The sequence below is a fragment of the Pleurodeles waltl genome, chromosome 8 (assembly GCF_031143425.1).
Source record: "Pleurodeles waltl isolate 20211129_DDA chromosome 8, aPleWal1.hap1.20221129, whole genome shotgun sequence".
Taxonomy (NCBI): domain Eukaryota; kingdom Metazoa; phylum Chordata; class Amphibia; order Caudata; family Salamandridae; genus Pleurodeles; species Pleurodeles waltl.
The window spans coordinates 859,710,341-859,726,402 of NC_090447.1; the positions used below are offsets into that span (position 1 = coordinate 859,710,341).

A 16,062-nucleotide genomic window follows, 5' to 3' on the forward strand; every position below is an offset into this window, starting at 1 on the left:
AACGAATTTAGGAGTTCTACACTACCAGGACATATAAACTACACAGGTATATGTCCTGCGTTTTACCTACATAGCATCCTGCCCTATGGGTTACCTAGGGCCTACCTTTGGGGTGACTTAGGGGAGTTCTAGGCTTGGCAAGTACTTTTAAATTCCAAGTCGAAGTGGCAGTGGAACTGCACACACAGGCCTTGAAAAGGCAGGCCTGAGGGATGATAAAGGGGCTACTTATGCGGGTGGCACAATCAGTGCTGCAGGCCCACTAGTAGCATTTAATCTACAGGCCCTGGGCACATGTAGTGCACTTTACTGGAGACTTACAAGTAGAATAAATAAGCCAATTGGGTGTGAACCAATGTCACCATGTTTTAAGAGAGAGGGCATATGCACTTTAGCACTGGTTAGCAGTGGTAAAGTGCGCAAAGTCCTAAATCCAGCAAAAACAGTTTCCAAAAAGTGGAGGGAGGCAAGCAAAAAGTTAGGGGTGACCACCCTAAGGCTGTCAGCCCTAACAGCAGTCAAATGGACATCAAAAGGATTTTCTTTTACAGAGTTCCCCCAACTTTATTTGTAGAGGTTATCCAATATATTTTTATTACATCACATAATTCTGAGTCCATTCCGGAGCCATTCTGTTAAACCTTTCCCTATCTGTTTTGTAGATTTGTGCAATCTCAGGCACTAAAAAATCATCTGGATTAGGATCACACAACAGAGAACAAATAAGACAAACGTACTTTGTAAATGATTAGAGCTAGTGACCTCTGCAATATCAAACTATCCAGACCAATGCTCCCATTGCTATTATTGTTTGAATGATGAATTCTTGTTGTGAGTGCAAACTTCAGTGGTTCAAATGGGTAATCTATTGGGAAGTGAATTTTCCAAAACATACTCCACCCTGGTAAGGACTGTCATTTGGACTCATTATTGTTGCTTGCCTATGGAACATGCTGTCCCCTACTGGTCCAGCAGGTCATTGAGCTGGAGGACCACATGCCAGATCATTCAATTCATTATGAATTCTCTTCAGGGCCATGGTCTGCTTGCAGCCGGAGGGTAATATTGGAACTGCTGTGTCTGACACAGACCAGCGGGGAGCAGGGGGGAATACTCTCTTCTCAGAGAATATTACGTAACCGGGGGCCCTCATTCAGGCCCGTATTTATACTTTTTGACGCTAAACTGCGCTATCGCAGTTTAGCGTCAAAAAATTTTGCGCCGGCTAACGCCATTCTGAAGCGCCATGCGGGCGCCGTATTTATTGAATGGCGTTAGCAGACCGGCGCTAAAAAAACCACGTACACCAGGCAGCGCCGGCGTTGGGAAAAATGGCGTTAGGGTGTCTTAAAATGGCGCAAGTCAGGTTGACGCTAAAAAATCATCTTAACCCGATTTGCGCCATTTTAAACGACGCCCAGACGCCATTTACATGACTCCTGTCTTAGTAAAGACAGGAGTCATGCCCCCTTGCCCAATGGCTATGCCCAGGGGACTTATGTCCCCTGGGCGTGGTCATTGGGCATAGTGGCATGTAGGGGGGCACAAATAAGGCCCCCCTATGCCACCCAAAAAACAAAAAAAAAAAAAATGTATACTTACCTGAACTTACCTGAATGTCCCTGGGATGGGTCCCTCCATCCTTGGGTGTCCTCCTGGGGTGGGCAAGGGTGGCAGGGGGGGTCCCTGGGGGCAGGGGAAGGCACACAGGCCCCTCAACGCCTACCCTGACCCAGGCGTTAAAAAGTGGCGCAAATGCGGGGTTTTTTGACCCGCCCACTCCCGGGCGTGATTTTTGCCCGGGAGTATAAATACCACGCATTTGCGTCGCCGTCATTTTTTTAGACGGGAACGCCTTCCTTGCATCTCATTAACGCAAGGAAGGCGTTCACGCAAAAAAATGACGCTATTTGCCCATACTTTGGTGCTAGATGCGTCTAACGCCAAAGTATAGATATGGCGTTAGTTTTGCGCCGAATTTGCGTCGAAAAAAACGACGCACATTCGGCGCAAACGGAGTATAAATATGCCCCTCAGTTCCTAAGGAATCTCTTCATCATGATTATGGCCGCCTAGGACTTCCGCAGGTGCAGATGATATGAGGATCATACAGTAAACTATGCAATTTTACTATACCAAAATGGCAGCATCGTTAGTTTAAGAATTATAAAAACTTGAAACTTATGAGTGTTTCTTTATGTTTCAGTGGCAGATTGAAATACTTTAATCGTGCAATGCTGCTAAGATTACACAGTTAGAATACAAGTTATCTGTCTGTTGATCTTTTCTAGCTCCTATAATGTGACATAGTTGATTGATTAAAAATCTTTATTTGATTATTGATCAATAATCATAAAAGAGCAACATACAGCATAAAATATTCATGCTTATAGTACATAAAAAGCTGTACAGATAATAAACAGAATTGAGGCATAAACTGGTTCATAAAACGTCTAGGCATAAAAACGATGCATCAAGAGCATTTATTGTGTCTTATCTACACAACACATACAGTCATCCATATACTTTAAAAGGGTGATGTTTAGGAATTCATTGATGCATCAAGTGCAAGGCGTTTTTAAAAAAAGGATACACCAGCACTCATAATAGCTGGCACAGAGAGCATCTGAAAGTAATAAAATGCAGGTATGTACTGGAAAAAGGTCCATAGAGCTAAGGACAGGCAGCAAATATCTACTCTGAGGGAATTCATTCAATGTACAAAATAAAACTAGTGGCCATATTTATACTTGTTATGTGCCGAATTGCGTAATTTTTTTTTTTTTACACAAATCAAGTGCAAAACTAACTCCATATTTATACTTTGGCGCTAGACCCGTCTCGTGCCAAAGTTACTTAGTAAAAGTCATTTTTTGGATGTGGAAACCGATCTTGCATCAATGAGATGCTAAAATCACGCACAGAGGGGAGGAGGGGTCAAATAATAGTGCAAAGCCTGTTTTGCACCATTATTTAATGCGTGGGTCAGGGCAGGCATTGGGGGACCTGTGGGCCTATTTCCATGGAATAAGCCCACAGGTGCCCTCCCCAGGCCACAGGGACACCCCCACCCACACCAGAGGGACAGCGGAGGATGGGGGACCCCATCCCAGGTAAGTATAGGTGAGTACAGGTAAGTATTTTTTTTAAGTGCTATTGGGGGCCCGGAAATGTCCCCCCCTACATGGCACTGGGTGCAATGGCCATGCCCAGGGGACCCAGGGACTCTGTGCTGATCATTGGGTTGGTGGGCATGACTCCTGTCTTTTGGTATGGATGGTTTTGCGTCAGAAAATGACGCTAGGCTGGTTAGGGTCATTTTTTTTTTACTCTAACCTGTCTAACATACTTTTTGGTGCAAAACTCCCTTCTTCCATACCGCCAGCCCCACCCGGCTAACGTCACTTTTTTTCTGCTAGCCTACCCTGTGCACCGGCTTGCACCATTCCATAAATTTGGCACCCGGCTGGTGCTCAGAAATGGTGCAAGCTGGTGCTAAACGTTTTGGTGCAAAACTGTGTTAGTGCAGTTTTGCACCAACAAGTATGAATATGCCCCTAGAGGCTCTAAAATCTGAGGCAAACTATCATCACAGAGACAGATCTTTATTGAATTAGGGTTGTATTGTCCAGAGGGAAAACAGACTCTATCCAATTGCAGAAACTTTGTGAGCAATGATCTCTCCCACAGATTTTGGACTAAGGAGTAGCTCAGGACCTGCATTTGTTCAGAGAATCAGTCCAGCTCTCAAGGTTGGTTTATCCAGAGCGGCATTCTCCCTAGCTTCAGCTGCACGCCATTGACACAGCTCTTTAACCTTTGCCCATCACCTTTGTTTATCATCTGGGTGGGGCTCAATGCACATCTGGGCATCTGGAATGCATGGTAATCCCTTTAATATAAGCAGCCATTGAATTTTATAGCCATGGTCAGAATCCAAGCAATCTTGGATCATATCCCTGTTAAAAGCTGTGTGTTCCCCACTCCAAACCGAAATCCACAGAAGCAAAGGGGCTAATTTTATATGATCTTCAACATAACCTAGGTTGATCTCCTAATGCAAAAAGAGATTAGGACTAGCAGAACCCACACCTAGCAATGTCCTTCAGAAATGGTTCCCTGGCTTTGGATACTCCGACAGTTACGGTACTCCGAGATTGCGGCACTGTAAGTCAGGACTGGCAAACATTTAATTTTATAAATTTGCAGTACTGGCAAAAAATGTTTACTGCCTGTCTCTGAGGAAAACCTAAAGTGAGGACCACATGCTTGGCTAAAGCGCTGGCATCTGTTAGCCAGGCACGGTGTCCAATTGTTCTGTTGGTAAAAAGTGATGCAGAAATAGGAAAACTCACTCACTATTGATGTAACCTTCCCTTTATTGGTTATTGGCCTAACTTTAGACACCTGCCTCCCACCAACCACATAATAATGCGTTTTGGCACTATTAGTGTCAAGATTGAGCTCAACCAAAAATTTAACAAACAAATCCACAAGGCCCCTAAGGCCATTCGATGTATGAGCGAGTAGCACTTCATCATCTGCATATAACAAAGATGGGACAAATGTAGATTTAACCTTGGACATATCCTTCCCATTAGCTGCCAAAAATAAATCAGGCCATTTGTATATACTAAGAAAAAGAGAGTTGCCAGAACACAACATTACCTGATCCTGCAAAGGAGGCAGAAGGAGTTTGCGCACTCCTCATCCAAACCATACCTGACAGAAGCAGCAATATCCAGATGTAATGCCCATAAAAAATAATGAATGGCTAGGGCATTCCTTGATCAACTAATATGCTCCACAACGTGACCTATTGACTAGATGAAAGGAGCTAATCAAGTCCATGAACGCTAGGTAAATTTACACTTTTTTTGCTCCAACACATTTCCTTATCTTTAGGTTAAGGTTTAAATACTGCTCCAGTTTACCCCTTTCTTCTCTAAAGCCATACTGTACAAGGCTAAGGATGTTTAGAATAATGTGGCCCACCACTTTAATGACATAGTTTAATCGGGGAATGGGTCTGTAGCAGCAGGGTTCCTGCCTAATAGCCTTCTTAAAAACCAGTACAATGGTGGAAGCTTTCCATGATTTCGGACTGCCATCTAACGAGGATGCAGTTAGGATGCTAGTTAGCAGGGGAGCCCAAAATTGAATATTCACCTTATAAAGGTCCAGAGCACCCCCATCCGGCTCTGCAACCTTACTAGAATGGCTAACCAAAATGGCAGATAGTACAACTTCGAGCTCGAAGGTGATGCTAAAGGGAAAAAGTGTGTGCTTCCTCTGTAAAACCTTTGGTCTTTGCAGTTCCCAATAAGTAACACAGTTTAAAATGTGGCAACCATAGTTCAAAGGTAACATTTGTACCTAAATCATCAGACAAACCTGGGGACAGCTGTTTCCCTTTGATTATGTCTCAAATCCCTTAGCAGCCCACGTGTTACAAGTGTGACTCAGTTGCTCCCAGGCCTTTTCTTTAATGGTATGCTTCCTAGCCCTGATGTCTGCCTTATATGGCCCTCTTGCTAAGATTATATTTTTTTGGATGCTTGGCCGAGCGTTGAGGGCTTCCCTAAGTCCTTGATTAACAGCCCTACAATCTTTATCGAACCAGATGACCTTAGAGGCCCTTCTGGTGCGAGAAACGTTGCGCATAATCAACTTTGTAGAGTAATTGAGGGATTGGAAAGCATCCATAACATCTGCTGGTGAGGTATCTACTATGAGTAATGAATCCATAAGCAAGCTCATATTAGAGCTGATTAAGTGGTTGATCAGGGCAAGACTCGAGATGTTAAACCATTGAATTTGAATGCCTTTGCCTTTAGCAATCAGGCCTGTTAAGCACGAGGTGGCATGGCATCTTCTGCTGCCTAGCAACCACATAACAACTTCAATAGGGTTATGATCAGTATAACATGTGACTAGAATTCCCCCCACATCCAAGTTCTTCCAAGGACCTTGAGATAAAGACATAGGGGGTCATTCCAACCCTGGCGGTCATCGACCGCCAGGGTGGATGACGACGGAGGCACCGCCAACAGGCTGGCGGTGCTTCCCTGCCCATTCTGACCGCGGCGGTAAAGCCGCGGTCAGAAAAGGGAATCCGGCGGTTTCCCGCCGGATTTCCCCTGTCTGGGCTGAAGCAGTGCCGCCATGGAGATTCCGACCCCCTCCCCGCCACCCTGTTCTGGCGGTTTTTACCACCAGGAACAGGATGGATGGAACGGGTGTCGTGGGGCCCCTGGGGGCCCCTGCACTGCCCATGCCACTGGCATGGGCAGTGCAGGGGCCCCCTAACAGGGCCCCAGCATGATTTTCACTGTCTGCTTAGCAGACAGTGAAAATCGCGACGGGTGCAACTGCACCCGTCGCACCCCTGCAACACCGCTGGCTCCATTCGGACCCGGCTTCTATGTTGCAGGGCCTTTCCCGCTGGGCCGGCGGGCGCTCCTTTGGCGGGCGCCCGCCGGCCCAGCGAGAAAGCCAGAATGGCCGCCGCGGTCTTTTGACCGAAGAGCGGGCAAATGGCGGTGACCGCATGGCGGGCGGCTACCGCCACCCGCCGCGGTCAGAATGACCGCTATAATCTAAAATTGACCCTTTACCCCAGCCCACAAATGTTGGCTTTTTATCAAATGAGTTCCTCACAGTGTCCATACGCGGATCATGGTAACTAAATTGCCCTGTGCTCTCTGTCCTAGAACGGCTTTAGATGGTACAGAATAACACTCCAAACCATCCAAGAAGATTAGGACATGCACCCAGGTCTCTTAAAACATTATCACATCAAACTGTGCAATATCATTACACCACTCAGGATCTGATAGCTTAGTTCTAATTCCAGCTATATTCCAACTGAGAAGCCTTATGGTGGGGTCCTAGTTGGACCTCCCTGACTTAGCGGAGGGACATTATGATGGGGGTCTTTCCACACCTGTGCTAACTAATGGGTCTGGGAGTCAGTAATTTTGGACCAAGTCAGACCAGGGGAGAAATCTGTTGTGGGTAGTGATAGTGGGTTTCTCAACTTCTTTTGCTGACAAATGGGGCCCGAGTCTGACATTTGGCTGCAGGTGCGTGTAAAAGAACCCTAAAGGTACAATGCTTCTGCCCTCCTTTAATGGAGGATGCCAATTAGTGCCCTGAATCAACCATCTAGCTTATGCTGGGTATTTGCAGTTGATTACTACCTAATACCCCCTCACTTGTTTAGGGGCACAGCCCACCCACCCAACTCTCCTCACAAACAGAATATCATTTTAATCACTGATGTTAAAATTGGCTTTCCTTCATAGCCAATGACAGACTACATTTTTCAGCTGTGAGGTATTCTTGTGGTAAGGCTTAATTGGCACTCCCGTCATATAGCAACATACAGACAGCAGTCAGGTGGTAAACTTAAGGTGAGAATGGTGCAATAAATATGGATAATTCCCTTTGCCCCCCATTAACCTGTCTGCTATTTAATGGTCGTTTCCTTTGCCACTTTCTTTTCATTGAGGGAGAATTAACACTGCCATTCAAAGCATCTGTTCCACTCTTCTCTGGTAGTGCTTCCTCACAAGTCAGGTGCACCTTAGACACAGCAATTCAGCCCAGAGAGCCATTTCCCATTGGAAGACTTGACTGGGTGGGCTTAGAAGGGTTAATGCCATCACCTGCATCCAGCGATAGAAGTCACTCCACAAGGTCTATTTCTTTATAAATCACACCCACCGCCTGGGCTAGATAGGAACCCAAAGTGTTTCCATTGGAGGGCTAGTCACCATCAAACTTGTCTGCATACCGTTTACGCTTGTTAATGTTTCTTTATTGAAAGCCGCAGTCTAATGCACTAGAGTGAAAGCAGGTAAAGAATGGACAGATTCCAATTAACCATGCACAAGACCTAATGCTCCAAAACTAAGTGCTCAACAGACATATCCTGGAACAAACTTAAGATGACTGGCCCAGCCTGACCTCTCCCAGGCACTCGTGGGAGCAGGATGGGCCCACCCTTAGCCCGGGTTTGCCCGGTCACGGTCCGCGTGCATCCCGCGCTGCAGGAGTGCTTGAAATGCTGTAAGCACTGGAGGCCACCTCCACCTGTGCACTCGCCTCCTGGCATGGGAAACAGCAGCAGAGCATCTTGGGACTTAGAGTCTCCAACGAGACATAGTTAATACTACTACTCTACTATTAATACTACTACTAATGATATTAAATATATTAATGATAATGATAATGATAATAAGGATAAGGATAACACTGTAAAAGTATCATGTCCAGTATAAGCACATTTATTAACATGAATTATTGATAATAGACTACTCTGCTACTTGGACAAATATATCCTGAATCAATCTAGTAATCCTTTGTTAGAAAACCTATTATTAACTAAAGGAACAAGCAATGGGTGATTACAATAACCCAGGAAGAATTTATACCACTTTCAAATTGATTTCCTTTGCAAGTACAGACAAATTGGAATCTAGGGACTATGCTGAATGGCATTTATTTATAAATGGTATTATAATTGTAAAGAATCCCCGGCTTAACCAAAACAGCATTTGAACGGGAGGGTCATTGTGCTGCTCAGTGAAGTCCTTCATCTTGTTCATGTCCCTACCATTCTCTTGTGCAGTGGAGAGGAGCTTTGGGGGAAATCTTATTCCATGTTGGAACAGCAGTCAGGCAGCCATACAGCAGCAGCTACGGGTCTCATCAGTTGAGTGCCTCAGCTGAAGTTCCATTGCTAAGAACTCGATTAAACAGTAATATAGAATTCCGGAGGACTAGAACTTATCAACAGAAGTGCAGTCAAGGAGGTTGAGGAAAGTGTAGTTTTAAGTGTTTTCTGTATTCATGTTTTGAGGAACTAACCAAGCTTCATTTTGCATTTTATGATCCATCTTATGATCCATCATATCCTAGTTCTTTGCACACTCTGCAACTTCACAAATATTTAGAAAATAACCAAAGTCAAACATAAAAATAACAGGATAACGGCAAGGAGTAGGTGCCACTAAAGAGTGATTTAATTCTCTTTTAAACATATCACTGAAAGTACAAGCATTACAGATACAACTATTCAGGAGTTAGTAAATGTTTTGTTAATTGTAGCATTCTGTGGGATACATGTTGGTAAGTTTAATATACTTTTCTTCATAAACAAACATTATTCGTTTTGATAGTTCTTTGTTACAGCATATCTCATTTACATTCATATTATGCTCAGCACTAGTGAAACAAAACTGTGAGGTCTAGGTCTTATCCCCTACTATCAATTGCGTAATATATCCCTCTTCTCTCTTTAGGTTTTATGGAAATGCAGTATTTGATTTTCACAGCATAACCTCCCTCTGAGGTACTCAGAAACAATCCAAATAGTTTGTTGTAATTATCTGCCACATAATTCTAGACTAGCCGCGGCAATGGCTGCCAAAAGACCGCCGCTGCGGTTACCAGCCGTCCGCCGGATTATGAACACAGCTGAATTTCCACCAGACGGTTGGCGGAAATCTGGCTGTGGCCATGCCGGCAGATGGCGGTAAGGTGGTGCTGCTGCCACCAGAAGCACCACACCAGTAGACCGCCGCCGGCCTTATTATGAGAATACTTCAGCCTGACGGTGTCTGCTGGTGGACGCTGCTGCTGGCAGCAGCGCCTTGTCCCGTCTCCTGCCAGAAGACCTCCTGGATCCAGTTACATTGTGTGCTCCGACTGGGATGGGGGTGGGAGGTGTTGTGTGTGTTGGTGTGTGTGTGTATGTCTATGCGTGCGTGCGTGTATGTGGGTGTGTGTTGCATGTTGTGTGTGTGTGTGCATGTATGGATGTGTGAGTATGCCACGAAAACCATGGCAGTAGGCGGGGTCATAATCCCGCAGGTGGGCAAGTGACAGCCGCCGGCAGTCGTTACCGCTGTGTCGGTAGGTGTGGTACATTGGCGGTTTGGCTTTAGCCAAAAACCCAAATGTCATAATATGGAGAAAAGTGCCACCAGTCTGTTGGCAGTACTTTCCTCCATATTAATGCCGACCGCTGGGGTCATAATGACCCTCTATATCTCATTCATGGTGCCAAAGTGTCAGGTGGTTATAATAGTTATGGAACAAACGTTTTCGAAATTGTCAGTTATCCTTTGAGATTTTCATCTCTTCTGACTTGTTTAAGCAAATTTATTTTACCAGGGACCACTTTCCCATGTCTTTGAGCCCCCTCCCTTGACTGTTTGAGGTTGCACCCTCTTGCAGTGAATGGCTATTCCTCGTTTTGCTAATAGCATCATGAAATGTGCAGCCCTTAGCTTCATTATGCTCTTTTTCCTAATGAAAACCATGCCCAGCAGATACAAGGAAGGTTTTATTTTAATCTGGAACATAATATTTTAAATATAGATACAACCTGTGCTATTCATAGTCAAATTTGATAATCTAAAGTGAGCAGAAGGCAAGTGGTAGGAAATCGTGAAGTCCAATGAATTGCATCACTTTTGCACCATGCAATGGGGTTCAAAAGTGACCCAACCTTTAAAATGTGATTTATCAACCCACGCAAGGCCACCTTTTAGGTCCCTAAGTGGTTTGATTAATTCAGAGTAATGGAATGCAGCCCAAATCGCTGCGTTGTGTTACTATTCCCAAGGGAGGCATTTCATGGGTGGTGCGTGGGTTTTCCCATGCAATACCCCAGGATTTTGACACATTCCCAAATTTTCCATAAGTAGTTGACCTTGGAATGCTCCAAAACTACTTCCCCTCCCCAAGTGAGGCGTAACAAGGAGAACAATGTTTATTTCTCCTCAATGTTTCCTATTTCTATGTGTGCTGAATTCTGCAGCATAGATGGAAAGAGGGAAATGCACCAGGGGATTGTTTTTGTGCAGGAAAATGTCACTTCCTGCACAAAAACAATCCTGCTTACAATGCAGAAACCCTTGCACCATGGTGCAAGGGTGCTTGTGTTGGCATATGGCAATGCATTGTGCGCCAGCGCTGGACAAAGACAGGAATGTGACGTAAAATGTTAAATATGGCACATTCCTGCCCTTTCCCTATCACACAGCACAGTAAGGTGACTTGCTGCACTGAGCTGCATTCCTTTTTTATAAATATGCCCCTAAATATGCAATGTGTATGCCTCCTAACACTGCTTGTAGTCCCCCCTGTCCATATAGCAAAGGGAAGAAATTGAAATCAGACAAAATTGAAACCAAAGAAACATGGTCTGAAAATAAAATGGGAACAAATCCATGATTTTATCCAAAATATGTGAAAAAGAACAACAATGAAAATGACAGACACAAACAGTCCTGTGCAGTAGACAGAGACAAACAGAAAATGAAATGAATACACCAGGTTGTACAGCGTTGAATAACTTGACACATCGCCCAAACAGGAACAGTACGAGCCTGAGGCTGGTCAGATAACTCATGATTGCTGAGTAAAGAGATGCAAATTTTGCTGCCAAAGTATAAAATATTGGGAGGGTCATTAACTCCTTTTCTGCATGGTGATTTAAAGCCATAATATGACTCAGGAGTCACAGCTTTGCAAAAACAGAATTAGTTTGAAAGTATATTTGTTTTTCTTGGGCGCATGTGCCTGATATTACTTTGGCCCTATTTAGAGTTTGGCAGATGGGATATTCCAGCAAAATATGGCGGATGTCCTGTCTGCCTTAATCCAAGTGACATAGGGTATAATGTATTATTAATAGGGTGGACAGGAGACCCATCATGTTTGTGATTGAGCATCATGCGTCCATTTCTTACGATAATGGCATTACTCCCAGTCCTACTCCCTCGCCTTCCTTTAAACCAATGAGGCTTCCTGCCTCCCTCTAGACCCTCCCTTCCCCTTTTAAAACCCCCTCCCCACCCCCACCACCTCCTGTACAAAAACTAAGTCCAAGGAGCAACTCAGACGGTCCGTACTGGGGGGGCGGGAGGGAACGTAAAGGAAGGCGAGGGAGTAGGACTAGGAGTAATGCTATTATCGTAAGAAATGGACGCATTACCTCCTGTCCCTCCCTCGCCTTCCTTTAAACCAATGAGACATAGCAAGAAACACACAGGAGACGGACATTGAGTTGCAAACAATTTATTAGAATGCACACAGACCACCAAGATCCAACCCCATTACCTCATAGAGGATAAGACCCGGTGACCCAACACCGACTCCAAACCACCCAAGTCCGCCAGCCTATAATGCCGAACAAACGTGGAGGGAGAGGCCCAAGTGGCGGCCCTGCAAATCTCCACCACTGAAGTCCCCTGAAGCTCAGCCACCGTAGCAGCCATAGCCCTGGTAGAACGGCCCTGAATCCCTGGGGGGGGGGGGGACCACCTCTTTCAAGGAATATGCCAACAGAATCAAAGACCTCAGCCACCGACTCAAAGACGCCGTGGACGGCTTTTCCCCTTTACGGGCCGGACCGAAATTTACAAACAGCGAATCACCTTTACGGAAAGGAGCCACCACACTCAGATAATGCAACAATGCCCTGCGCACATCTAAAGAATGTAAATGAACCTCCTCATCCGAGGATGGATTCTGACAAAATGATGGAAGGATGACCTCCTGCCGAGCATGGAAAGAAGAATTAACTTTCGGAACAAAAGAAGGAACCGGAACAAGGACCACCCGATCCTGAAAAGCTCTACAAAAAGGAAAAGAACAGGCCAAGGCCCCCAATTCCCCTAAACGGCGGGCCGAAGTAATGGCCACCAAAAAGAAAGTTTTCAAAGACAGATGGCGCAAATCACAGTCCCCCTGTGGTTCAAAAGGCGCAGCAGTCAACGCATCCAAAACTAAAGAAAGATCCCAGGTAGGAAAAGAACGTACAGGGCGAGGAAATAAATTAAGAAGCCCCTGAGAAAATCTAGGCATCAAATGACCCTCATCTTGTAGATTACGCCAAGGACCCCTAAACGCCTGAATAGTCACCCACTGCACCCGCAGAGAAGCCACCGACAAACCCAAATGTGCACCATCCTGTAAAAACTGCATCACCTCAAATATAGACGAGCAGGTAGGATCCAAATTATGCCTGAAGCACCAAGAAGAAAACACCCTCCATTGTCTACTATATGAAAGTAAAGTGGAACGTTGCCTGGAAGCCAGCAAAGTAGAACTCCCAGCACCCTCCTCCCCCGAGGAGCAGGAAGAAACAATCCTGCACCTTTAGCCTGAACCTTCGGCATGGTAAACCAAATTACAACTACCAACACACTGCTGTTTACCAAATATATGATACAGGACCTTCCCACAAAAAAAATCCTGTAACCAATCAAAAAGGAACCCAAATAGTTAAAAATGCGGGCAGAACGCCAGTCCTACCAGTTCCCCGAAGTCAGAAAACGTCAGCCGGCACCTCCGCGCGGCTCCGCGGGCTAAGGAACCGGAAATTGATGCCCCAGCCGCAAAGAGCCGACTGACCTCGTCAGCCGACTCCCAGGACGCATCCTCCAAGCAGCCCCGCCTGCCTGTTGAAGACGCGACCGGCCAGAGCACACCTCAAGGGGCCCCACGCCCCGAGGAGTGCTGAAACGATGTCCCCAAGGCCCCGCCATGGAGGAAAGGAGAACAGGTAAGTCTAGCGTGGGCTAGACAAAAAAAACAGGAGGTGGCAGGGGTGGGGGGGGGGTTTAAAAGGGGAAGGGAGGGTCTAGAGGGAGGCAGGAAGGCTCATTGGTTTAAAGGAAGGCGAGGGAGGGACGGGAGGTAATGTCCACTAAACTCTAAACCAGGCCCTTTGTATTTGTAAGCCAGAAAACCAGCATAAATGTATGTTGCTCAGGAATATTTGCATTGAATTAACATTTGCGCTTCTATTTTTTAATCAATCAATTTTGTTTTTGTTTTCAGTGGCCCAAAGGGTACTTTAATGTTTTGCTGAGATGTGAATGTCAATGTGTATTAAAAGATGATGGCTAGTCTTATTGCACCCACAGCAGACACTATACTCACTCATCTCATACTGATTTGATTGAAAAATACTTTTGCTCCACTGCGTACCAGTTCTACCACTTTAGAAAGGCTCAGAGAGCAACACCTAATGGGCAGGAAGGCTATATATTGGCAACCATCCAACAGAGTATGGTGCTTTGTTGGTGGTGAAAATAAACACGTGTGGAGCACCTGCTCTTGATCTCAAGACGCCTAGCCACTAGAAGAAAATAGGGAAAACTGCACAAAACGGAGGCATGAAGCCACAGTGATTTAGGGACCTTGTTCCTAAAAGTGCTAGAGAAAAGATTTTGGGATCAAAGATGATCACAGCATCATATTAAAGTTATTTAATAGTATTTACTGGAGACATCTAGAAAAGGGAGTAGAGAAATTGTCAACACAAATATCTCACATTTGTTTATATTCACTGTAAACAAACATTAGCAAAGCCACTATATTTAACATGTGACACCAGACTGTGACCATTGACTATTATAATACTTTTTTGCTTTTGACATTGTTTATAGCAAAAACCATTCAGTGGTGTCTGTGCATGAGCAAGCAGGGGCATGCATGTCCACACAGGAGTAGACATTTTTTGTTGTAAACGATAGCAAAAAGCACTCCAGGATGGATGGCCAGCTTACTCACATATGTGCACACATGGTTGGCCATCTTAGAATTATTTTGTGATAAAGTATAATAAAAATCATTGGAAGATGAGGCCTGAGTATGCATATACGTATGCATGCATCAAAGCAGGTGATCATCTTTGAATGGCTTTGATTCTACTTTCTCACAATGTATAGATGGCTGCATGCTGCACTGTTAGAGAGTGGGTGCCCGAAACTCTGCAGGGAAAGCAGCCAGAGGGGAGTCCAAAAATAAAAAGTAAGGGGAGGGAGAAAAGTGGAACCCAAATCACCAGAGGCAGCAAAGGCAGCAATGAGAGGCATAGGGAGAGAAATAGATACTAATATAGTCAAATGCAGTCCATAGGTTTTGGAGCGACACAGAAAAAGCCATTAGACGGGGGAGGGTCATTTGACTGTTAGTTGATCTAAGATGTGATAGAAAATGTCTCTGCTTAATGGCTAGAACAGCAAGACCACAAAAAGCTAATAGTTTGAAGTGGGCCGACCTAAACCCCTTTAAGTATTTGTTAAAGTATTGAATACAATAGGTCTGTCAACAGTAAAGTGATACAACTCTCAGAGGTACCTACAAATAAGGCATAGAAAATTCAACCAGGAGTTAAAACAAAGCAACGATAGTTTGTAAATTATTTTTTTTAAAACAATCTGTGTGCTTTAGCGGTTTGAAAGGCACGGTTGAACACAATCTTGCTTCACTTCGTTGACTTTAGTAGCATTGTCCCATTATGTGTTTTTTTCTGGCACGCTAACTATTATTTTTAACACCAAGAGATAATTTGATACATATAAAAAATACCCAAAAACTTTTTATGTAAAATTAGGATAATTATAGAAACAAATGGATTTTAACACCTAAAATATGAACTTAGAAATGACCGCAAAGTGTCTGGAAACGTACTGAACAAGCATAATATGGAGAGGAGACACGAAAACACAAATAAATAAATAAGAAGATATCAAATGTATGCATAAATATATTCCACATTCATCATCTACACTGATGACCTCAAGTAGATTTACAAATATGTGTTGTAATGGCAGTTCACATGCTCCTTAAATCTAATGCACACATCTCCTGTGTGGTTGTCTAAACCTGCAAGAATTGAACAGATGGTCTTGATATATACATGAAGAAAGCACTGAGAACATCCAGCTGTATCAAGCAAAAATCTGTCCTTGCACACTGTTTTCCCTGATGCATCATGTGGCTCTAGCATCTGGTCAGCCCGTCCTAGCTCTCATTTCAGTGCACTCTGATTTCTGGAGTAAACATTCACTATAGAACATTCATTCAGGCGAAAATTGGAATGCCCGCCACTCCAACAATGATTGATTTGACACCTTCCTGGCGCTTGTACATTTCGTTTCTATGTGCTCAGGCAGATAAATGTCTTCTGAGTACTTTGTTTTTCCTTGTGGAATAAGTGTTGTTGCATGAGAAAAGACTCATTCCCTCAAAACC

At 44.5% G+C, this 16,062-nt stretch overlaps 1 protein-coding gene and 1 pseudogene across 2 annotated transcripts in view; both read right to left on the reverse strand.

Moving 5' to 3' along the window:
• The window catches only part of GPC6 (glypican 6), a 3,616,389-nt gene that overhangs the window by 1,652,220 nt on the left and 1,948,107 nt on the right, over positions 1-16,062 (reverse strand). The gene's annotated exons all lie outside the window — the stretch shown is intronic.
• Positions 561-1,039, reverse strand: LOC138249172 (ubiquitin-conjugating enzyme E2 D2 pseudogene; annotated as a pseudogene).